The sequence below is a fragment of the Solea solea genome, chromosome 7 (genome assembly GCF_958295425.1).
Source record: "Solea solea chromosome 7, fSolSol10.1, whole genome shotgun sequence".
NCBI classification, from domain to species: domain Eukaryota; kingdom Metazoa; phylum Chordata; class Actinopteri; order Pleuronectiformes; family Soleidae; genus Solea; species Solea solea.
The window spans coordinates 24,520,547-24,542,861 of record NC_081140.1 but is presented as its reverse complement, the minus strand read 5'-3'; the positions used below and the strand labels follow the sequence as shown (position 1 = coordinate 24,542,861).

At 46.4% G+C, this 22,315-nt stretch overlaps 1 protein-coding gene and 20 non-coding genes across 21 annotated transcripts in view; all 21 read right to left on the bottom strand.

Moving 5' to 3' along the window:
- gbe1b (glucan (1,4-alpha-), branching enzyme 1b) overlaps window positions 1-22,315 on the bottom strand; it is a 150,242-nt gene that overhangs the window by 63,616 nt on the left and 64,311 nt on the right. The gene's annotated exons all lie outside the window — the stretch shown is intronic.
- LOC131463291 (U1 spliceosomal RNA) lies at window positions 324-487 on the bottom strand. Its single transcript, XR_009241007.1, has one exon. It is a non-coding gene; the product is annotated as a U1 spliceosomal RNA (small nuclear RNA).
- LOC131463315 (U2 spliceosomal RNA) lies at window positions 1,090-1,280 on the bottom strand. Its single transcript, XR_009241031.1, has one exon. It is a non-coding gene; the product is annotated as a U2 spliceosomal RNA (small nuclear RNA).
- Window positions 2,655-2,818, bottom strand: LOC131463290 (U1 spliceosomal RNA). The gene has a single exon (XR_009241006.1). It is a non-coding gene; the product is annotated as a U1 spliceosomal RNA (small nuclear RNA).
- On the bottom strand, window positions 3,421-3,611 carry LOC131463306 (U2 spliceosomal RNA). Its single transcript, XR_009241022.1, has one exon. It is a non-coding gene; the product is annotated as a U2 spliceosomal RNA (small nuclear RNA).
- Window positions 4,958-5,121, bottom strand: LOC131463289 (U1 spliceosomal RNA). Its single transcript, XR_009241005.1, has one exon. It is a non-coding gene; the product is annotated as a U1 spliceosomal RNA (small nuclear RNA).
- Window positions 5,724-5,914, bottom strand: LOC131463314 (U2 spliceosomal RNA). The gene has a single exon (XR_009241030.1). It is a non-coding gene; the product is annotated as a U2 spliceosomal RNA (small nuclear RNA).
- Window positions 7,262-7,425, bottom strand: LOC131463288 (U1 spliceosomal RNA). The gene has a single exon (XR_009241004.1). It is a non-coding gene; the product is annotated as a U1 spliceosomal RNA (small nuclear RNA).
- LOC131463309 (U2 spliceosomal RNA) lies at window positions 8,027-8,217 on the bottom strand. The gene has a single exon (XR_009241025.1). It is a non-coding gene; the product is annotated as a U2 spliceosomal RNA (small nuclear RNA).
- Window positions 9,560-9,723, bottom strand: LOC131463287 (U1 spliceosomal RNA). Its single transcript, XR_009241003.1, has one exon. It is a non-coding gene; the product is annotated as a U1 spliceosomal RNA (small nuclear RNA).
- On the bottom strand, window positions 10,326-10,516 carry LOC131463305 (U2 spliceosomal RNA). The gene has a single exon (XR_009241021.1). It is a non-coding gene; the product is annotated as a U2 spliceosomal RNA (small nuclear RNA).
- Window positions 11,869-12,032, bottom strand: LOC131463299 (U1 spliceosomal RNA). Its single transcript, XR_009241015.1, has one exon. It is a non-coding gene; the product is annotated as a U1 spliceosomal RNA (small nuclear RNA).
- Window positions 12,635-12,825, bottom strand: LOC131463313 (U2 spliceosomal RNA). The gene has a single exon (XR_009241029.1). It is a non-coding gene; the product is annotated as a U2 spliceosomal RNA (small nuclear RNA).
- LOC131463267 (U1 spliceosomal RNA) lies at window positions 14,162-14,325 on the bottom strand. The gene has a single exon (XR_009240984.1). It is a non-coding gene; the product is annotated as a U1 spliceosomal RNA (small nuclear RNA).
- LOC131463312 (U2 spliceosomal RNA) lies at window positions 14,928-15,118 on the bottom strand. Its single transcript, XR_009241028.1, has one exon. It is a non-coding gene; the product is annotated as a U2 spliceosomal RNA (small nuclear RNA).
- Window positions 16,444-16,607, bottom strand: LOC131463283 (U1 spliceosomal RNA). The gene has a single exon (XR_009240999.1). It is a non-coding gene; the product is annotated as a U1 spliceosomal RNA (small nuclear RNA).
- On the bottom strand, window positions 17,210-17,400 carry LOC131463311 (U2 spliceosomal RNA). Its single transcript, XR_009241027.1, has one exon. It is a non-coding gene; the product is annotated as a U2 spliceosomal RNA (small nuclear RNA).
- On the bottom strand, window positions 18,737-18,900 carry LOC131463286 (U1 spliceosomal RNA). Its single transcript, XR_009241002.1, has one exon. It is a non-coding gene; the product is annotated as a U1 spliceosomal RNA (small nuclear RNA).
- Window positions 19,503-19,693, bottom strand: LOC131463318 (U2 spliceosomal RNA). The gene has a single exon (XR_009241033.1). It is a non-coding gene; the product is annotated as a U2 spliceosomal RNA (small nuclear RNA).
- LOC131463284 (U1 spliceosomal RNA) lies at window positions 21,030-21,193 on the bottom strand. Its single transcript, XR_009241000.1, has one exon. It is a non-coding gene; the product is annotated as a U1 spliceosomal RNA (small nuclear RNA).
- LOC131463304 (U2 spliceosomal RNA) lies at window positions 21,796-21,986 on the bottom strand. The gene has a single exon (XR_009241020.1). It is a non-coding gene; the product is annotated as a U2 spliceosomal RNA (small nuclear RNA).

Here is a 22,315-nt window from a genome sequence, read left to right as displayed (position 1 = left end):
GGTAAGTGACAGAAATGAGCCCCTAAGCTGGTTTTCCAGGCGCAGTTTCAGGGCCCCAGTTTTAAGGGTTTATTTCGCAAAAGCACACCGCACCCCACCCCAACCCAACCCAACCCACCCCACCCCACCCCCAACCCCAACCACAACCACGTTTCTCCACACAGCACAGCTCAAATTGAGGACAGATCACAAGCGGCTTGTTAGACCGACGGGCGGCGAGAGTACTCAGTGTTCCCAACTGATGACCTTGCTGCGTCCAACAGCGACAATGACACGGATGCATCCGAACCTACTGCAGACATATTCTTTGTTGTACAACTTTTCAGGGGAGAGCGCGAACGCAGTCCCCCACTATCAGAAATTATGCAGTCGAGATTCCCACATTTGGGGAATTCGCAGGGGTCAGCACAACCGGAGTGCAATGGCCGAGCCTCGCCCTGGGTGAACCACCTTCTTGATCATGGTATCTCCCCTGCCAGGTAAGTATGAGTTGTACACATCACGGACAGGCCACTCTTTCACAGACAAACCACAATCACTAGTGGTGCTAACAGAGCTAACAGAACCGTAGCTCCTGGAGGTGCTGTGTGACTCTGCATGAATTCAGGACTGAATAAAGGTGTCATACACAAAGGCTTAAATAAAAGACTATTTAATAAAAAGAAAAAGATTTTTTCATTGCCCGCCGTTGCAGTTCATGATTTCCCATCATGCACTGCAACATTTCCACATCAAAGCCTGACCTACGATCATCCATTGCGCCTATTTAACCTTCGAAAAACAAACAGTCCAATTGTAAAACTACAAGTTCAAGTGATGAAATGTTGGAAGTAGATTCTGGCAAATGTCATTTCATCAATAGCTGAAATGTAAGGGAGGCAAAGGGCAACAGGGTTTTGATCCCTCTCCAAAAGGGAAGCAATTCCTGTTTCTTTGGTTGGTGCAAGAGAGTGACAATCTAACCACTGCCACGCTGTCTGGGGTTCGGACACTACTTTTTCTCCAAACTGCACGGCTCAGGTACTGCCAACACCACATAACCAGACCCCAACCTGAGACTGTAATCATTGCTTAGACTTGGACAAATGAGGGGGGTGCACCATTCCTGGAGGTGCTGCAATACCAGGTCGATGCGTGGAGTGGACGGAGCAAGCCCCTGTTCCATCTCCCAGTTCCAAAAATCAATTTAATATATGGTCCCCGGGTAGGGGACGTATCAGATATTAAACTGATAAGAACAGATACTACACTTGATCTTAGCCAAAAGGCCGAGAAGCGATGCCTGGCCACTAGCGTAGGAAACATAGTGATTCTCTGCACAGTCCTTCTCCCGCAGGGGTCTAAAGGTTCAACCCACACCAAGGACAGAATGCCAAACGTGACTACACTAAGACGAACGACGGCAGAAGAAAATATCAGAATCGCTGCAAATAAGACTATTTTAATACCCTTATTGGCATTTGAGTCCTTCAAAAAAGTCACATTTCCCATCATGCACTGCGCCATCTCCACATCAACGCCTGACCTACACTCATCAATCACGCCTCTATTTAACCTTTCGAAAAACAAACAGTCGAATTGTAAAACTTTGAGATCAAGTGATGAAAAGCTGAAGTAGACTCCGGCAAATGTCGTTTGATCAACGACTGAGATGTAAGAGAAGCAAAATGCAAAGGGCTTATTATCCCTCTCAAGGAACGAAGCCCCTCCTGGTTCTTTGATAGCTGCGAGAGGGTGACAATCTCAACACGGCCACCTACTGGTCTGGGGGTATGAACAACACTGTTTCTCCCAACTGCACAGCTCCGATGCTACCGACACTATCATGTTAGCTTTTCTATAATACTATCAATAATAGTCGGGATTGGTGAGACTTCATTTAAACTTTACTCGAGTCCCAAGACTTTAATCTATCCAGCTTTCACTCAGCGTTTTGATGTGTTTCTCGACCATTTTGAGAAGGGTGTAGCTGCAGACTTGCAGGCAACCGGTTAAGGCCCGTAGAATTAGGCCCCTCAGCGAATTCCTTTTTTCGTTTGTTTTTTGTTTCATTATTTCACTTATGTCAACGAACGGGGGACAATCACAGGGCAGGTACTCAGTGAGTTAAGTTTAAAACAAAGGGGCTTAATTTTGCGGGCCTAAACCTACTGCCTGTGGGCCTGCAGTTCCATACTGTCGACAATTTCATATACTGTATGTATATTCATTTTAGCTTTTCTCACACACAGCTTTTCCCCAACGAAGGATTCCTGCAAGGCCTGAGGCTGCAGTTTAAGGAACCAGTACCAACTTCTCCAGTTAGGTAAGTGACAGAAATGAGCCCCTAAGCTGGTTTTCCAGGCGCAGTTTCAGGGCCCCAGTTTTAAGGGTTTATTTCGCAAAAGCACACCGCACCCCACCCCAACCCAACCCAACCCAACCCAACCCAACCCAACCCACCCCACCCCCAACCCCAACCCCAACCCCAACCACAACCACGTTTCTCCACACAGCACAGCTCAAATTGAGGACAGATCACAAGCGGCTTGTTAGACCGACGGGCGGCGAGAGTACTCAGTGTTCCCAACTGATGACCTTGCTGCGTCCAACAGCGACAATGACACGGATGCATCCGAACCTACTGCAGACATATTCTTTGTTGTACAACTTTTCAGGGGAGAGCGCGAACGCAGTCCCCCACTATCAGAAATTATGCAGTCGAGATTCCCACATTTGGGGAATTCGCAGGGGTCAGCACAACCGGAGTGCAATGGCCGAGCCTCGCCCTGGGTGAACCACCTTCTTGATCATGGTATCTCCCCTGCCAGGTAAGTATGAGTTGTACACGTCACGGACAGGCCACTCTTTCACAGACAAACCACAATCACTAGTGGTGCTAACAGAGCTAACAGAACCGTAGCTCCTGGAGGTGCTGTGTGACTCTGCATGAATTCAGGACTGAATAAAGGTGTCATACACAAAGGCTTAAATAAAAGACTATTTAATAAAAAGAAAAAGATTTTTTCATTGCCCGCCGTTGCAGTGCATGATTTCCCATCATGCACTGCAACATTTCCACATCAAAGCCTGACCTACGATCATCCATTGCGCCTATTTAACCTTCGAAAAACAAACAGTCGAATTGTAAAACTACAAGTTCAAGTGATGAAATGTTGGAAGTAGATTCTGGCAAATGTCATTTCATCAACAGCTGAAATGTAAGGGAGGCAAAGGGCAACAGGGTTTTGATCCCTCTCCAATAGGGAAGCAACTCCTGTTTCTTTGGTTGGTGCGAGAGAGTGACAATCTAACCACTGCCACGCTGTCCGGGGTTCGGACACTACTTTTTCTCCAAACTGCACGGCTCAGGTACTGCCAACACCACATAACCAAACCCCAACCTGAGACTGTAATCAATGCTTAGACTTGGACAAATGAGGGGGGTGCACCATTCCTGGAGGTGCTGCAATACCAGGTTGATGCGTGGAGTGGACGGAGCAAGCCCCTGTTCCATCTCCCAGTTCCAAAAATCAATTTAATATATGGTCCCCGGGTAGGGGACGTATCAGATATTAAACTGATAAGAACAGATACTACACTTGATCTTAGCCAAAAGGCCGAGAAGCGATGCCTGGCCACTAGCGTAGGAAACATAGTGATTCTCTGCACAGTCCTTCTCCCGCAGGGGTCTAAAGGTTCAACCCACACCAAGGACAGAATGCCAAACGTGACTACACTAAGACGAACGACGGCAGAAGAAAATATCAGAATCGCTGCAAATAAGACTATTTTAATACCCTTATTGGCATTTGAGTCCTTCAAAAAAGTCACATTTCCCATCATGCACTGCGCCATCTCCACATCAACGCCTGACCTACACTCATCAATCACGCCTCTATTTAACCTTCGAAAAACAAACAGTCGAATTGTAAAACTTTGAGATCAAGTGATGAAAAGCTGAAGTAGACTCCGGCAAATGTCGTTTGATCAACGACTGAGATGTAAGAGAAGCAAAATGCAAAGGGCTTATTATCCCTCTCAAGGAACGAAGCCCCTCCTGGTTCTTTGTTAGCTGCGAGAGGGTGACAATCTCAACACGGCCACCTACTGGTCTGGGGGTATGAACAACACTGTTTCTCCCAACTGCACAGCTCCGATGCTACCGACACTATCATGTTAGCTTTTCTATAATACTATCAATAATAGTCGGGATTGGTGAGACTTCATTTAAACTTTACTCGAGTCCCAAGACTTTAATCTATCCAGCTTTCACTCAGCGTTTTGATGTGTTTCTCGACCATTTTGAGAAGGGTGTAGCTGCAGACTTGCAGGCAACCGGTTAAGGCCCGTAGAATTAGGCCCCTCAGCGAATTCCTTTTTTCGTTTGTTTTTTGTTTCATTATTTCACTTATGTCAACGAACGGGGGACAATCACAGGGCAGGTACTCAGTGAGTTAAGTTTAAAACAAAGGGGCTTAATTTTGCGGGCCTAAACCTACTGCCTGTGGGCCTGCAGTTCCATACTGTCGACAATTTCATATACTGTATGTATATTCATTTTAGCTTTTCTCACACACAGCTTTTCCCCAACGAAGGATTCCTGCAAGGCCTGAGGCTGCAGTTTAAGGAACCAGTACCAACTTCTCCAGTTAGGTAAGTGACAGAAATGAGCCCCTAAGCTGGTTTTCCAGGCGCAGTTTCAGGGCCCCAGTTTTAAGGGTTTATTTCGCAAAAGCACACCGCACCCCACCCCAACCCAACCCAACCCACCCCACCCCACCCCCAACCCCAACCACAACCACGTTTCTCCACACAGCACAGCTCAAATTGAGGACAGATCACAAGCGGCTTGTTAGACCGACGGGCGGCGAGAGTACTCAGTGTTCCCAACTGATGACCTTGCTGCGTCCAACAGCGACAATGACACGGATGCATCCGAACCTACTGCAGACATATTCTTTGTTGTACAACTTTTCAGGGGAGAGCGCGAACGCAGTCCCCCACTATCAGAAATTATGCAGTCGAGATTCCCACATTTGGGGAATTCGCAGGGGTCAGCACAACCGGAGTGCAATGGCCGAGCCTCGCCCTGGGTGAACCACCTTCTTGATCATGGTATCTCCCCTGCCAGGTAAGTATGAGTTGTACACATCACGGACAGGCCACTCTTTCACAGACAAACCACAATCACTAGTGGTGCTAACAGAGCTAACAGAACCGTAGCTCCTGGAGGTGCTGTGTGACTCTGCATGAATTCAGGACTGAATAAAGGTGTCATACACAAAGGCTTAAATAAAAGACTATTTAATAAAAAGAAAAAGATTTTTTCATTGCCCGCCGTTGCAGTTCATGATTTCCCATCATGCACTGCAACATTTCCACATCAAAGCCTGACCTACGATCATCCATTGCGCCTATTTAACCTTCGAAAAACAAACAGTCCAATTGTAAAACTACAAGTTCAAGTGATGAAATGTTGGAAGTAGATTCTGGCAAATGTCATTTCATCAATAGCTGAAATGTAAGGGAGGCAAAGGGCAACAGGGTTTTGATCCCTCTCCAAAAGGGAAGCAATTCCTGTTTCTTTGGTTGGTGCAAGAGAGTGACAATCTAACCACTGCCACGCTGTCTGGGGTTCGGACACTACTTTTTCTCCAAACTGCACGGCTCAGGTACTGCCAACACCACATAACCAGACCCCAACCTGAGACTGTAATCATTGCTTAGACTTGGACAAATGAGGGGGGTGCACCATTCCTGGAGGTGCTGCAATACCAGGTCGATGCGTGGAGTGGACGGAGCAAGCCCCTGTTCCATCTCCCAGTTCCAAAAATCAATTTAATATATGGTCCCCGGGTAGGGGACGTATCAGATATTAAACTGATAAGAACAGATACTACACTTGATCTTAGCCAAAAGGCCGAGAAGCGATGCCTGGCCACTAGCGTAGGAAACATAGTGATTCTCTGCACAGTCCTTCTCCCGCAGGGGTCTAAAGGTTCAACCCACACCAAGGACAGAATGCCAAACGTGACTACACTAAGACGAACGACGGCAGAAGAAAATATCAGAATCGCTGCAAATAAGACTATTTTAATACCCTTATTGGCATTTGAGTCCTTCAAAAAAGTCACATTTCCCATCATGCACTGCGCCATCTCCACATCAACGCCTGACCTACACTCATCAATCACGCCTCTATTTAACCTTTCGAAAAACAAACAGTCGAATTGTAAAACTTTGAGATCAAGTGATGAAAAGCTGAAGTAGACTCCGGCAAATGTCGTTTGATCAACGACTGAGATGTAAGAGAAGCAAAATGCAAAGGGCTTATTATCCCTCTCAAGGAACGAAGCCCCTCCTGGTTCTTTGATAGCTGCGAGAGGGTGACAATCTCAACACGGCCACCTACTGGTCTGGGGGTATGAACAACACTGTTTCTCCCAACTGCACAGCTCCGATGCTACCGACACTATCATGTTAGCTTTTCTATAATACTATCAATAATAGTCGGGATTGGTGAGACTTCATTTAAACTTTACTCGAGTCCCAAGACTTTAATCTATCCAGCTTTCACTCAGCGTTTTGATGTGTTTCTCGACCATTTTGAGAAGGGTGTAGCTGCAGACTTGCAGGCAACCGGTTAAGGCCCGTAGAATTAGGCCCCTCAGCGAATTCCTTTTTTCGTTTGTTTTTTGTTTCATTATTTCACTTATGTCAACGAACGGGGGACAATCACAGGGCAGGTACTCAGTGAGTTAAGTTTAAAACAAAGGGGCTTAATTTTGCGGGCCTAAACCTACTGCCTGTGGGCCTGCAGTTCCATACTGTCGACAATTTCATATACTGTATGTATATTCATTTTAGCTTTTCTCACACACAGCTTTTCCCCAACGAAGGATTCCTGCAAGGCCTGAGGCTGCAGTTTAAGGAACCAGTACCAACTTCTCCAGTTAGGTAAGTGACAGAAATGAGCCCCTAAGCTGGTTTTCCAGGCGCAGTTTCAGGGCCCCAGTTTTAAGGGTTTATTTCGCAAAAGCACACCGCACCCCACCCCAACCCAACCCAACCCAACCCACCCCACCCCCAACCCCAACCACAACCACGTTTCTCCACACAGCACAGCTCAAATTGAGGACAGATCACAAGCGGCTTGTTAGACCGACGGGCGGCGAGAGTACTCAGTGTTCCCAACTGATGACCTTGCTGCGTCCAACAGCGACAATGACACGGATGCATCCGAACCTACTGCAGACATATTCTTTGTTGTACAACTTTTCAGGGGAGAGCGCGAACGCAGTCCCCCACTATCAGAAATTATGCAGTCGAGATTCCCACATTTGGGGAATTCGCAGGGGTCAGCACAACCGGAGTGCAATGGCCGAGCCTCGCCCTGGGTGAACCACCTTCTTGATCATGGTATCTCCCCTGCCAGGTAAGTATGAGTTGTACACATCACGGACAGGCCACTCTTTCACAGACAAACCACAATCACTAGTGGTGCTAACAGAGCTAACAGAACCGTAGCTCCTGGAGGTGCTGTGTGACTCTGCATGAATTCAGGACTGAATAAAGGTGTCATACACAAAGGCTTAAATAAAAGACTATTTAATAAAAAGAAAAAGATTTTTTCATTGCCCGCCGTTGCAGTTCATGATTTCCCATCATGCACTGCAACATTTCCACATCAAAGCCTGACCTACGATCATCCATTGCGCCTATTTAACCTTCGAAAAACAAACAGTCCAATTGTAAAACTACAAGTTCAAGTGATGAAATGTTGGAAGTAGATTCTGGCAAATGTCATTTCATCAATAGCTGAAATGTAAGGGAGGCAAAGGGCAACAGGGTTTTGATCCCTCTCCAAAAGGGAAGCAATTCCTGTTTCTTTGGTTGGTGCAAGAGAGTGACAATCTAACCACTGCCACGCTGTCTGGGGTTCGGACACTACTTTTTCTCCAAACTGCACGGCTCAGGTACTGCCAACACCACATAACCAGACCCCAACCTGAGACTGTAATCATTGCTTAGACTTGGACAAATGAGGGGGTGCACCATTCCTGGAGGTGCTGCAATACCAGGTCGATGCGTGGAGTGGACGGAGCAAGCCCCTGTTCCATCTCCCAGTTCCAAAAATCAATTTAATATATGGTCCCCGGGTAGGGGACGTATCAGATATTAAACTGATAAGAACAGATACTACACTTGATCTTAGCCAAAAGGCCGAGAAGCGATGCCTGACTACTAGCGTAGGAAACATAGTGATTCTCTGCACAGTCCTTCTCCCGCAGGGGTCTAAAGGTTCAACCCACACCAAGGACAGAATGCCAAACGTGACTACACTAAGACGAACGACGGCAGAAGAAAATATCAGAATCGCTGCAAATAAGACTATTTTAATACCCTTATTGGCATTTGAGTCCTTCAAAAAAGTCACATTTCCCATCATGCACTGCGCCATCTCCACATCAACGCCTGACCTACACTCATCAATCACGCCTCTATTTAACCTTTCGAAAAACAAACAGTCGAATTGTAAAACTTTGAGATCAAGTGATGAAAAGCTGAAGTAGACTCCGGCAAATGTCGTTTGATCAACGACTGAGATGTAAGAGAAGCAAAATGCAAAGGGCTTATTATCCCTCTCAAGGAACGAAGCCCCTCCTGGTTCTTTGTTAGCTGCGAGAGGGTGACAATCTCAACACGGCCACCTACTGGTCTGGGGGTATGAACAACACTGTTTCTCCCAACTGCACAGCTCCGATGCTACCGACACTATCATGTTAGCTTTTCTATAATACTATCAATAATAGTCGGGATTGGTGAGACTTCATTTAAACTTTACTCGAGTCCCAAGACTTTAATCTATCCAGCTTTCACTCAGCGTTTTGATGTGTTTCTCGACCATTTTGAGAAGGGTGTAGCTGCAGACTTGCAGGCAACCGGTTAAGGCCCGTAGAATTAGGCCCCTCAGCGAATTCCTTTTTTCGTTTGTTTTTTGTTTCATTATTTCACTTATGTCAACGAACGGGGGACAATCACAGGGCAGGTACTCAGTGAGTTAAGTTTAAAACAAAGGGGCTTAATTTTGCGGGCCTAAACCTACTGCCTGTGGGCCTGCAGTTCCATACTGTCGACAATTTCATATACTGTATGTATATTCATTTTAGCTTTTCTCACACACAGCTTTTCCCCAACGAAGGATTCCTGCAAGGCCTGAGGCTGCAGTTTAAGGAACCAGTACCAACTTCTCCAGTTAGGTAAGTGACAGAAATGAGCCCCTAAGCTGGTTTTCCAGGCGCAGTTTCAGGGCCCCAGTTTTAAGGGTTTATTTCGCAAAAGCACACCGCACCCCACCCCAACCCAACCCAACCCACCCCACCCCCAACCCCAACCACAACCACGTTTCTCCACACAGCACAGCTCAAATTGAGGACAGATCACAAGCGGCTTGTTAGACCGACGGGCGGCGAGAGTACTCAGTGTTCCCAACTGATGACCTTGCTGCGTCCAACAGCGACAATGACACGGATGCATCCGAACCTACTGCAGACATATTCTTTGTTGTACAACTTTTCAGGGGAGAGCGCGAACGCAGTCCCCCACTATCAGAAATTATGCAGTCGAGATTCCCACATTTGGGGAATTCGCAGGGGTCAGCACAACCGGAGTGCAATGGCCGAGCCTCGCCCTGGGTGAACCACCTTCTTGATCATGGTATCTCCCCTGCCAGGTAAGTATGAGTTGTACACATCACGGACAGGCCACTCTTTCACAGACAAACCACAATCACTAGTGGTGCTAACAGAGCTAACAGAACCGTAGCTCCTGGAGGTGCTGTGTGACTCTGCATGAATTCAGGACTGAATAAAGGTGTCATACACAAAGGCTTAAATAAAAGACTATTTAATAAAAAGAAAAAGATTTTTTCATTGCCCGCCGTTGCAGTGCATGATTTCCCATCATGCACTGCAACATTTCCACATCAAAGCCTGACCTACGATCATCCATTGCGCCTATTTAACCTTCGAAAAACAAACAGTCGAATTGTAAAACTACAAGTTCAAGTGATGAAATGTTGGAAGTAGATTCTGGCAAATGTCATTTCATCAACAGCTGAAATGTAAGGGAGGCAAAGGGCAACAGGGTTTTGATCCCTCTCCAATAGGGAAGCAACTCCTGTTTCTTTGGTTGGTGCGAGAGAGTGACAATCTAACCACTGCCACGCTGTCCGGGGTTCGGACACTACTTTTTCTCCAAACTGCACGGCTCAGGTACTGCCAACACCACATAACCAAACCCCAACCTGAGACTGTAATCATTGCTTAGACTTGGACAAATGAGGGGGGTGCACCATTCCTGGAGGTGCTGCAATACCAGGTTGATGCGTGGAGTGGACGGAGCAAGCCCCTGTTCCATCTCCCAGTTCCAAAAATCAATTTAATATATGGTCCCCGGGTAGGGGACGTATCAGATATTAAACTGATAAGAACAGATACTACACTTGATCTTAGCCAAAAGGCCGAGAAGCGATGCCTGGCCACTAGCGTAGGAAACATAGTGATTCTCTGCACAGTCCTTCTCCCGCAGGGGTCTAAAGGTTCAACCCACACCAAGGACAGAATGCCAAACGTGACTACACTAAGACGAACGACGGCAGAAGAAAATATCAGAATCGCTGCAAATAAGACTATTTTAATACCCTTATTGGCATTTGAGTCCTTCAAAAAAGTCACATTTCCCATCATGCACTGCGCCATCTCCACATCAACGCCTGACCTACACTCATCAATCACGCCTCTATTTAACCTTCGAAAAACAAACAGTCGAATTGTAAAACTTTGAGATCAAGTGATGAAAAGCTGAAGTAGACTCCGGCAAATGTCGTTTGATCAACGACTGAGATGTAAGAGAAGCAAAATGCAAAGGGCTTATTATCCCTCTCAAGGAACGAAGCCCCTCCTGGTTCTTTGTTAGCTGCGAGAGGGTGACAATCTCAACACGGCCACCTACTGGTCTGGGGGTATGAACAACACTGTTTCTCCCAACTGCACAGCTCCGATGCTACCGACACTATCATGTTAGCTTTTCTATAATACTATCAATAATAGTCGGGATTGGTGAGACTTCATTTAAACTTTACTCGAGTCCCAAGACTTTAATCTATCCAGCTTTCACTCAGCGTTTTGATGTGTTTCTCGACCATTTTGAGAAGGGTGTAGCTGCAGACTTGCAGGCAACCGGTTAAGGCCCGTAGAATTAGGCCCCTCAGCGAATTCCTTTTTTCGTTTGTTTTTTGTTTCATTATTTCACTTATGTCAACGAACGGGGGACAATCACAGGGCAGGTACTCAGTGAGTTAAGTTTAAAACAAAGGGGCTTAATTTTGCGGGCCTAAACCTACTGCCTGTGGGCCTGCAGTTCCATACTGTCGACAATTTCATATACTGTATGTATATTCATTTTAGCTTTTCTCACACACAGCTTTTCTCCAACGAAGGATTCCTGCAAGGCCTGAGGCTGCAGTTTAAGGAACCAGTACCAACTTCTCCAGTTAGGTAAGTGACAGAAATGAGCCCCTAAGCTGGTTTTCCAGGCGCAGTTTCAGGGCCCCAGTTTTAAGGGTTTATTTCGCAAAAGCACACCGCACCCCACCCCAACCCAACCCAACCCAACCCCACCCCACCCCCAACCCCAACCCCAACCACAACCACGTTTCTCCACACAGCACAGCTCAAATTGAGGACAGATCACAAGCGGCTTGTTAGACCGACGGGCGGCGAGAGTACTCAGTGTTCCCAACTGATGACCTTGCTGCGTCCAACAGCGACAATGACACGGATGCATCCGAACCTACTGCAGACATATTCTTTTTGTACAACTTTTCAGGGGAGAGCGCGAACGCAGTCCCCCACTATCAGAAATTATGCAGTCGAGATTCCCACATTTGGGGAATTCGCAGGGGTCAGCGCAACCGGAGTGCAATGGCCGAGCCTCGCCCTGGGTGAACCACCTTCTTGATCATGGTATCTCCCCTGCCAGGTAAGTATGAGTTGTACACATCACGGACAGGCCACTCTTTCACAGACAAACCACAATCACTAGTGGTGCTAACAGAGCTAACAGAACCGTAGCTCCTGGAGGTGCTGTGTGACTCTGCATGAATTCAGGACTGAATAAAGGTGTCATACACAAAGGCTTAAATAAAAGACTATTTAATAAAAAGAAAAAGATTTTTTCATTGCCCGCCGTTGCAGTTCATGATTTCCCATCATGCACTGCAACATTTCCACATCAAAGCCTGACCTACGATCATCCATTGCGCCTATTTAACCTTCGAAAAACAAACAGTCCAATTGTAAAACTACAAGTTCAAGTGATGAAATGTTGGAAGTAGATTCTGGCAAATGTCATTTCATCAATAGCTGAAATGTAAGGGAGGCAAAGGGCAACAGGGTTTTGATCCCTCTCCAAAAGGGAAGCAATTCCTGTTTCTTTGGTTGGTGCGAGAGAGTGACAATCTAACCACTGCCACGCTGTCTGGGGTTCGGACACTACTTTTTCTCCAAACTGCACGGCTCAGGTACTGCCAACACCACATAACCAGACCCCAACCTGAGACTGTAATCATTGCTTAGACTTGGACAAATGAGGGGGGTGCACCATTCCTGGAGGTGCTGCAATACCAGGTCGATGCGTGGAGTGGACGGAGCAAGCCCCTGTTCCATCTCCCAGTTCCAAAAATCAATTTAATATATGGTCCCCGGGTAGGGGACGTATCAGATATTAAACTGATAAGAACAGATACTACACTTGATCTTAGCCAAAAGGCCGAGAAGCGATGCCTGACTACTAGCGTAGGAAACATAGTGATTCTCTGCACAGTCCTTCTCCCGCAGGGGTCTAAAGGTTCAACCCACACCAAGGACAGAATGCCAAACGTGACTACACTAAGACGAACGACGGCAGAAGAAAATATCAGAATCGCTGCAAATAAGACTATTTTAATACCCTTATTGGCATTTGAGTCCTTCAAAAAAGTCACATTTCCCATCATGCAATGCGACATCTCCACATCAACGCCTGACCTACACTCATCAATCACGCCTCTATTTAACCTTCGAAAAACAAACAGTCGAATTGTAAAACTTTGAGATCAAGTGATGAAAAGCTGAAGTAGACTCCGGCAAATGTCGTTTGATCAACGACTGAGATGTAAGAGAAGCAAAATGCAAAGGGCTTATTATCCCTCTCAAGGAACGAAGCCCCTCCTGGTTCTTTGTTAGCTGCGAGAGGGTGACAATCTCAACACGGCCACCTACTGGTCTGGGGGTATGAACAACACTGTTTCTCCCAACTGCACAGCTCCGATGCTACCGACACTATCATGTTAGCTTTTCTATAATACTATCAATAATAGTCGGGATTGGTGAGACTTCATTTAAACTTTACTCGAGTCCCAAGACTTTAATCTATCCAGCTTTCACTCAGCGTTTTGATGTGTTTCTCGACCATTTTGAGAAGGGTGTAGCTGCAGACTTGCAGGCAACCGGTTAAGGCCCGTAGAATTAGGCCCCTCAGCGAATTCCTTTTTTCGTTTGTTTTTTGTTTCATTATTTCACTTATGTCAACGAACGGGGGACAATCACAGGGCAGGTACTCAGTGAGTTAAGTTTAAAACAAAGGGGCTTAATTTTGCGGGCCTAAACCTACTGCCTGTGGGCCTGCAGTTCCATACTGTCGACAATTTCATATACTGTATGTATATTCATTTTAGCTTTTCTCACACACAGCTTTTCCCCAACGAAGGATTCCTGCAAGGCCTGAGGCTGCAGTTTAAGGAACCAGTACCAACTTCTCCAGTTAGGTAAGTGACAGAAATGAGCCCCTAAGCTGGTTTTCCAGGCGCAGTTTCAGGGCCCCAGTTTTAAGGGTTTATTTCGCAAAAGCACACCGCACCCCACCCCAACCCAACCCAACCCACCCCCAACCCCAACCACAACCACGTTTCTCCACACAGCACAGCTCAAATTGAGGACGGCTCACAAGCGGCTTGTTAGACCGACGGGCGGCGAGAGTACTCAGTGTTCCCAACTGATGACCTTGCTGCGTCCAACAGCGACAATGACACGGATGCATCCGAACCTACTGCAGACATATTCTTTGTTGTACAACTTTTCAGGGGAGAGCGCGAACGCAGTCCCCCACTATCAGAAATTATGCAGTCGAGATTCCCACATTTGGGGAATTCGCAGGGGTCAGCACAACCGAAGTGCAATGGCCGAGCCTCGCCCTGGGTGAACCACCTTCTTGATCATGGTATCTCCCCTGCCAGGTAAGTATGAGTTGTACACATCACGGACAGGCCACTCTTTCACAGACAAACCACAATCACTAGTGGTGCTAACAGAGCTAACAGAACCGTAGCTCCTGGAGGTGCTGTGTGACTCTGCATGAATTCAGGACTGAATAAAGGTGTCATACACAAAGGCTTAAATAAAAGACTATTTAATAAAAAGAAAAAGATTTTTTCATTGCCCGCCGTTGCAGTGCATGATTTCCCATCATGCACTGCAACATTTCCACATCAAAGCCTGACCTACGATCATCCATTGCGCCTATTTAACCTTCGAAAAACAAACAGTCGAATTGTAAAACTACAAGTTCAAGTGATGAAATGTTGGAAGTAGATTCTGGCAAATGTCATTTCATCAACAGCTGAAATGTAAGGGAGGCAAAGGGCAACAGGGTTTTGATCCCTCTCCAATAGGGAAGCAACTCCTGTTTCTTTGGTTGGTGCGAGAGAGTGACAATCTGACCACTGCCACGCTGTCTGGGGTTCAGACACTACTTTTTCTCCAAACTGCACGGCTCAGGTACTGCCAACACCACATAACCAGACCCCAACCTGAGACTGTAATCATTGCTTAGACTTGGACAAATGAGGGGGGTGCACCATTCCTGGAGGTGCTGCAATACCAGGTCGATGCGTGGAGTGGACGGAGCAAGCCCCTGTTCCATCTCCCAGTTCCAAAAATCAATTTAATATATGGTCCCCGGGTAGGGGACGTATCAGATATTAAACTGATAAGAACAGATACTACACTTGATCTTAGCCAAAAGGCCGAGAAGCGATGCCTGACTACTGGCGTAGGAAACATAGTGATTCTCTGCACAGTCCTTCTCCCGCAGGGGTCTAAAGGTTCAACCCACACCAAGGACAGAATGCCAAACGTGACTACACTAAGACGAACGACGGCAGAAGAAAATATCAGAATCGCTGCAAATAAGACTATTTTAATACCCTTATTGGCATTTGAGTCCTTCAAAAAAGTCACATTTCCCATCATGCAATGCGACATCTCCACATCAACGCCTGACCTACACTCATCAATCACGCCTCTATTTAACCTTCGAAAAACAAACAGTCGAATTGTAAAACTTTGAGATCAAGTGATGAAAAGCTGAAGTAGACTCCGGCAAATGTCGTTTGATCAACGACTGAGATGTAAGAGAAGCAAAATGCAAAGGGCTTATTATCCCTCTCAAGGAACGAAGCCCCTCCTGGTTCTTTGTTAGCTGCGAGAGGGTGACAATCTCAACACGGCCACCTACTGGTCTGGGGGTATGAACAACACTGTTTCTCCCAACTGCACAGCTCCGATGCTACCGACACTATCATGTTAGCTTTTCTATAATACTATCAATAATAGTCGGGATTGGTGAGACTTCATTTAAACTTTACTCGAGTCCCAAGACTTTAATCTATCCAGCTTTCACTCAGCGTTTTGATGTGTTTCTCGACCATTTTGAGAAGGGTGTAGCTGCAGACTTGCAGGCAACCGGTTAAGGCCCGTAGAATTAGGCCCCTCAGCGAATTCCTTTTTTCGTTTGTTTTTTGTTTCATTATTTCACTTATGTCAACGAACGGGGGACAATCACAGGGCAGGTACTCAGTGAGTTAAGTTTAAAACAAAGGGGCTTAATTTTGCGGGCCTAAACCTACTGCCTGTGGGCCTGCAGTTCCATACTGTCGACAATTTCATATACTGTATGTATATTCATTTTAGCTTTTCTCACACACAGCTTTTCCCCAACGAAGGATTCCTGCAAGGCCTGAGGCTGCAGTTTAAGGAACCAGTACCAACTTCTCCAGTTAGGTAAGTGACAGAAATGAGCCCCTAAGCTGGTTTTCCAGGCGCAGTTTCAGGGCCCCAGTTTTAAGGGTTTATTTCGCAAAAGCACACCGCACCCCACCCCAACCCAACCCAACCCCAACCACAACCACGTTTCTCCACACAGCACAGCTCAAATTGAGGACAGATCACAAGCGGCTTGTTAGACCGACGGGCGGCGAGAGTACTCAGTGTTCCCAACTGATGACCTTGCTGCGTCCAACAGCGACAATGACACGGATGCACCCGAACCTACTGCAGACATATTCTTTGTTGTACAACTTTTCAGGGGAGAGCGCGAACGCAGTCCCCCACTATCAAAAATTATGCAGTCGAGATTCCCACATTTGGGGAATTCGCAGGGGTCAGCACAACCGGAGTGCAATGGCCGAGCCTCGCCCTGGGTGAACCACCTTCTTGATCATGGTATCTCCCCTGCCAGGTAAGTATGAGTTGTACACATCACGGACAGGCCACTCTTTCACAGACAAACCACAATCACTAGTGGTGCTAACAGAGCTAACAGAACCGTAGCTCCTGGAGGTGCTGTGTGACTCTGCATGAATTCAGGACTGAATAAAGGTGTCATACACAAAGGCTTAAATAAAAGACTATTTAATAAAAAGAAAAAGATTTTTTCATTGCCCGCCGTTGCAGTTCATGATTTCCCATCATGCACTGCAACATTTCCACATCAAAGCCTGACCTACGATCATCCATTGCGCCTATTTAACCTTCGAAAAACAAACAGTCCAATTGTAAAACTACAAGTTCAAGTGATGAAATGTTGGAAGTAGATTCTGGCAAATGTCATTTCATCAATAGCTGAAATGTAAGGGAGGCAAAGGGCAACAGGGTTTTGATCCCTCTCCAAAAGGGAAGCAATTCCTGTTTCTTTGGTTGGTGCGAGAGAGTGACAATCTAACCACTGCCACGCTGTCTGGGGTTCGGACACTACTTTTTCTCCAAACTGCACGGCTCAGGTACTGCCAACACCACATAACCAGACCCCAACCTGAGACTGTAATCATTGCTTAGACTTGGACAAATGAGGGGGGTGCACCATTCCTGGAGGTGCTGCAATACCAGGTCGATGCGTGGAGTGGACGGAGCAAGCCCCTGTTCCATCTCCCAGTTCCAAAAATCAATTTAATATATGGTCCCCGGGTAGGGGACGTATCAGATATTAAACTGATAAGAACAGATACTACACTTGATCTTAGCCAAAAGGCCGAGAAGCGATGCCTGACTACTAGCGTAGGAAACATAGTGATTCTCTGCACAGTCCTTCTCCCGCAGGGGTCTAAAGGTTCAACCCACACCAAGGACAGAATGCCAAACGTGACTACACTAAGACGAACGACGGCAGAAGAAAATATCAGAATCGCTGCAAATAAGACTATTTTAATACCCTTATTGGCATTTGAGTCCTTCAAAAAAGTCACATTTCCCATCATGCACTGCGACATCTCCACATCAACGCCTGACCTACACTCATCAATCACGCCTCTATTTAACCTTCGAAAAACAAACAGTCGAATTGTAAAACTTTGAGATCAAGTGATGAAAAGCTGAAGTAGACTCCGGCAAATGTCGTTTGATCAACGACTGAGATGTAAGAGAAGCAAAATGCAAAGGGCTTATTATCCCTCTCAAGGAACGAAGCCCCTCCTGGTTCTTTGTTAGCTGCGAGAGGGTGACAATCTCAACACGGCCACCTACTGGTCTGGGGGTATGAACAACACTGTTTCTCCCAACTGCACAGCTCCGATGCTACCGACACTATCATGTTAGCTTTTCTATAATACTATCAATAATAGTCGGGATTGGTGAGACTTCATTTAAACTTTACTCGAGTCCCAAGACTTTAATCTATCCAGCTTTCACTCAGCGTTTTGATGTGTTTCTCGACCATTTTGAGAAGGGTGTAGCTGCAGACTTGCAGGCAACCGGTTAAGGCCCGTAGAATTAGGCCCCTCAGCGAATTCCTTTTTTCGTTTGTTTTTTGTTTCATTATTTCACTTATGTCAACGAACGGGGGACAATCACAGGGCAGGTACTCAGTGAGTTAAGTTTAAAACAAAGGGGCTTAATTTTGCGGGCCTAAACCTACTGCCTGTGGGCCTGCAGTTCCATACTGTCGACAATTTCATATACTGTATGTATATTCATTTTAGCTTTTCTCACACACAGCTTTTCCCCAACGAAGGATTCCTGCAAGGCCTGAGGCTGCAGTTTAAGGAACCAGTACCAACTTCTCCAGTTAGGTAAGTGACAGAAATGAGCCCCTAAGCTGGTTTTCCAGGCGCAGTTTCAGGGCCCCAGTTTTAAGGGTTTATTTCGCAAAAGCACACCGCACCCCACCCCAACCCAACCCAACCCACCCCCAACCCCAACCACAACCACGTTTCTCCACACAGCACAGCTCAAATTGAGGACAGATCACAAGCGGCTTGTTAGACCGACGGGCGGCGAGAGTACTCAGTGTTCCCAACTGATGACCTTGCTGCGTCCAACAGCGACAATGACACGGATGCATCCGAACCTACTGCAGACATATTCTTTGTTGTACAACTTTTCAGGGGAGAGCGCGAACGCAGTCCCCCACTATCAGAAATTATGCAGTCGAGATTCCCACATTTGGGGAATTCGCAGGGGTCAGCACAACCGGAGTGCAATGGCCGAGCCTCGCCCTGGGTGAACCACCTTCTTGATCATGGTATCTCCCCTGCCAGGTAAGTATGAGTTGTACACATCACGGACAGGCCACTCTTTCACAGACAAACCACAATCACTAGTGGTGCTAACAGAGCTAACAGAACCGTAGCTCCTGGAGGTGCTGTGTGACTCTGCATGAATTCAGGACTGAATAAAGGTGTCATACACAAAGGCTTAAATAAAAGACTATTTAATAAAAAGAAAAAGATTTTTTCATTGCCCGCCGTTGCAGTTCATGATTTCCCATCATGCACTGCAACATTTCCACATCAAAGCCTGACCTACGATCATCCATTGCGCCTATTTAACCTTCGAAAAACAAACAGTCCAATTGTAAAACTACAAGTTCAAGTGATGAAATGTTGGAAGTAGATTCTGGCAAATGTCATTTCATCAATAGCTGAAATGTAAGGGAGGCAAAGGGCAACAGGGTTTTGATCCCTCTCCAAAAGGGAAGCAATTCCTGTTTCTTTGGTTGGTGCGAGAGAGTGACAATCTAACCACTGCCACGCTGTCTGGGGTTCGGACACTACTTTTTCTCCAAACTGCACGGCTCAGGTACTGCCAACACCACATAACCAGACCCCAACCTGAGACTGTAATCATTGCTTAGACTTGGACAAATGAGGGGGGTGCACCATTCCTGGAGGTGCTGCAATACCAGGTCGATGCGTGGAGTGGACGGAGCAAGCCCCTGTTCCATCTCCCAGTTCCAAAAATCAATTTAATATATATTCCCCGGGTAGGGGACGTATCAGATATTAAACTGATAAGAACAGATACTACACTTGATCTTAGCCAAAAGGCCGAGAAGCGATGCCTGACTACTAGCGTAGGAAACATAGTGATTCTCTGCACAGTCCTTCTCCCGCAGGGGTCTAAAGGTTCAACCCACACCAAGGACAGAATGCCAAACGTGACTACACTAAGACGAACGACGGCAGAAGAAAATATCAGAATCGCTGCAAATAAGACTATTTTAATACCCTTATTGGCATTTGAGTCCTTCAAAAAAGTCACATTTCCCATCATGCACTGCGACATCTCCACATCAACGCCTGACCTACACTCATCAATCACGCCTCTATTTAACCTTAGAAAAACAAACAGTCGAATTGTAAAACTTTGAGATCAAGTGATGAAAAGCTGAAGTAGACTCCGGCAAATGTCGTTTGATCAACGACTGAGATGTAAGAGAAGCAAAATGCAAAGGGCTTATTATCCCTCTCAAGGAACGAAGCCCCTCCTGGTTCTTTGTTAGCTGCGAGAGGGTGACAATCTCAACACGGCCACCTACTGGTCTGGGGGTATGAACAACACTGTTTCTCCCAACTGCACAGCTCCGATGCTACCGACACTATCATGTTAGCTTTTCTATAATACTATCAATAATAGTCGGGATTGGTGAGACTTCATTTAAACTTTACTCGAGTCCCAAGACTTTAATCTATCCAGCTTTCACTCAGCGTTTTGATGTGTTTCTCGACCATTTTGAGAAGGGTGTAGCTGCAGACTTGCAGGCAACCGGTTAAGGCCCGTAGAATTAGGCCCCTCAGCGAATTCCTTTTTTCGTTTGTTTTTTGTTTCATTATTTCACTTATGTCAACGAACGGGGGACAATCACAGGGCAGGTACTCAGTGAGTTAAGTTTAAAACAAAGGGGCTTAATTTTGCGGGCCTAAACCTACTGCCTGTGGGCCTGCAGTTCCATACTGTCGACAATTTCATATACTGTATGTATATTCATTTTAGCTTTTCTCACACACAGCTTTTCCCCAACGAAGGATTCCTGCAAGGCCTGAGGCTGCAGTTTAAGGAACCAGTACCAACTTCTCCAGTTAGGTAAGTGACAGAAATGAGCCCCTAAGCTGGTTTTCCAGGCGCAGTTTCAGGGCCCCAGTTTTAAGGGTTTATTTCGCAAAAGCACACCGCACCCCACCCCAACCCAACCCAACCCACCCCCAACCCCAACCACAACCACGTTTCTCCACACAGCACAGCTCAAATTGAGGACAGATCACAAGCGGCTTGTTAGACCGACGGGCGGCGAGAGTACTCAGTGTTCCCAACTGATGACCTTGCTGCGTCCAACAGCGACAATGACACGGATGCATCCGAACCTACTGCAGACATATTCTTTGTTGTACAACTTTTCAGGGGAGAGCGCGAACGCAGTCCCCCACTATCAGAAATTATGCAGTCGAGATTCCCACATTTGGGGAATTCGCAGGGGTCAGCACAACCGGAGTGCAATGGCCGAGCCTCGCCCTGGGTGAACCACCTTCTTGATCATGGTATCTCCCCTGCCAGGTAAGTATGAGTTGTACACATCACGGACAGGCCACTCTTTCACAGACAAACCACAATCACTAGTGGTGCTAACAGAGCTAACAGAACCGTAGCTCCTGGAGGTGCTGTGTGACTCTGCATGAATTCAGGACTGAATAAAGGTGTCATACACAAAGGCTTAAATAAAAGACTATTTAATAAAAAGAAAAAGATTTTTTCATTGCCCGCCGTTGCAGTGCATGATTTCCCATCATGCACTGCAACATTTCCACATCAAAGCCTGACCTACGATCATCCATTGCGCCTATTTAACCTTCGAAAAACAAACAGTCGAATTGTAAAACTACAAGTTCAAGTGATGAAATGTTGGAAGTAGATTCTGGCAAATGTCATTTCATCAACAGCTGAAATGTAAGGGAGGCAAAGGGCAACAGGGTTTTGATCCCTCTCCAATAGGGAAGCAACTCCTGTTTCTTTGGTTGGTGCGAGAGAGTGACAATCTAACCACTGCCACGCTGTCCGGGGTTCGGACACTACTTTTTCTCCAAACTGCACGGCTCAGGTACTGCCAACACCACATAACCAAACCCCAACCTGAGACTGTAATCATTGCTTAGACTTGGACAAATGAGGGGGGTGCACCATTCCTGGAGGTGCTGCAATACCAGGTTGATGCGTGGAGTGGACGGAGCAAGCCCCTGTTCCATCTCCCAGTTCCAAAAATCAATTTAATATATGGTCCCCGGGTAGGGGACGTATCAGATATTAAACTGATAAGAACAGATACTACACTTGATCTTAGCCAAAAGGCCGAGAAGCGATGCCTGGCCACTAGCGTAGGAAACATAGTGATTCTCTGCACAGTCCTTCTCCCGCAGGGGTCTAAAGGTTCAACCCACACCAAGGACAGAATGCCAAACGTGACTACACTAAGACGAACGACGGCAGAAGAAAATATCAGAATCGCTGCAAATAAGACTATTTTAATACCCTTGACTCCGGCAAATGTCGTTTGATCAACGACTGAAAGCACTTGAAAGTCTACTTGAAATGTCACCTGCACACCTGTACCACCCAGACGTTGTAGGTTGAAAGGCCAACATACTGTATAGAGAAGAACAACCATTCACTCTCATACTGAACTGAACATA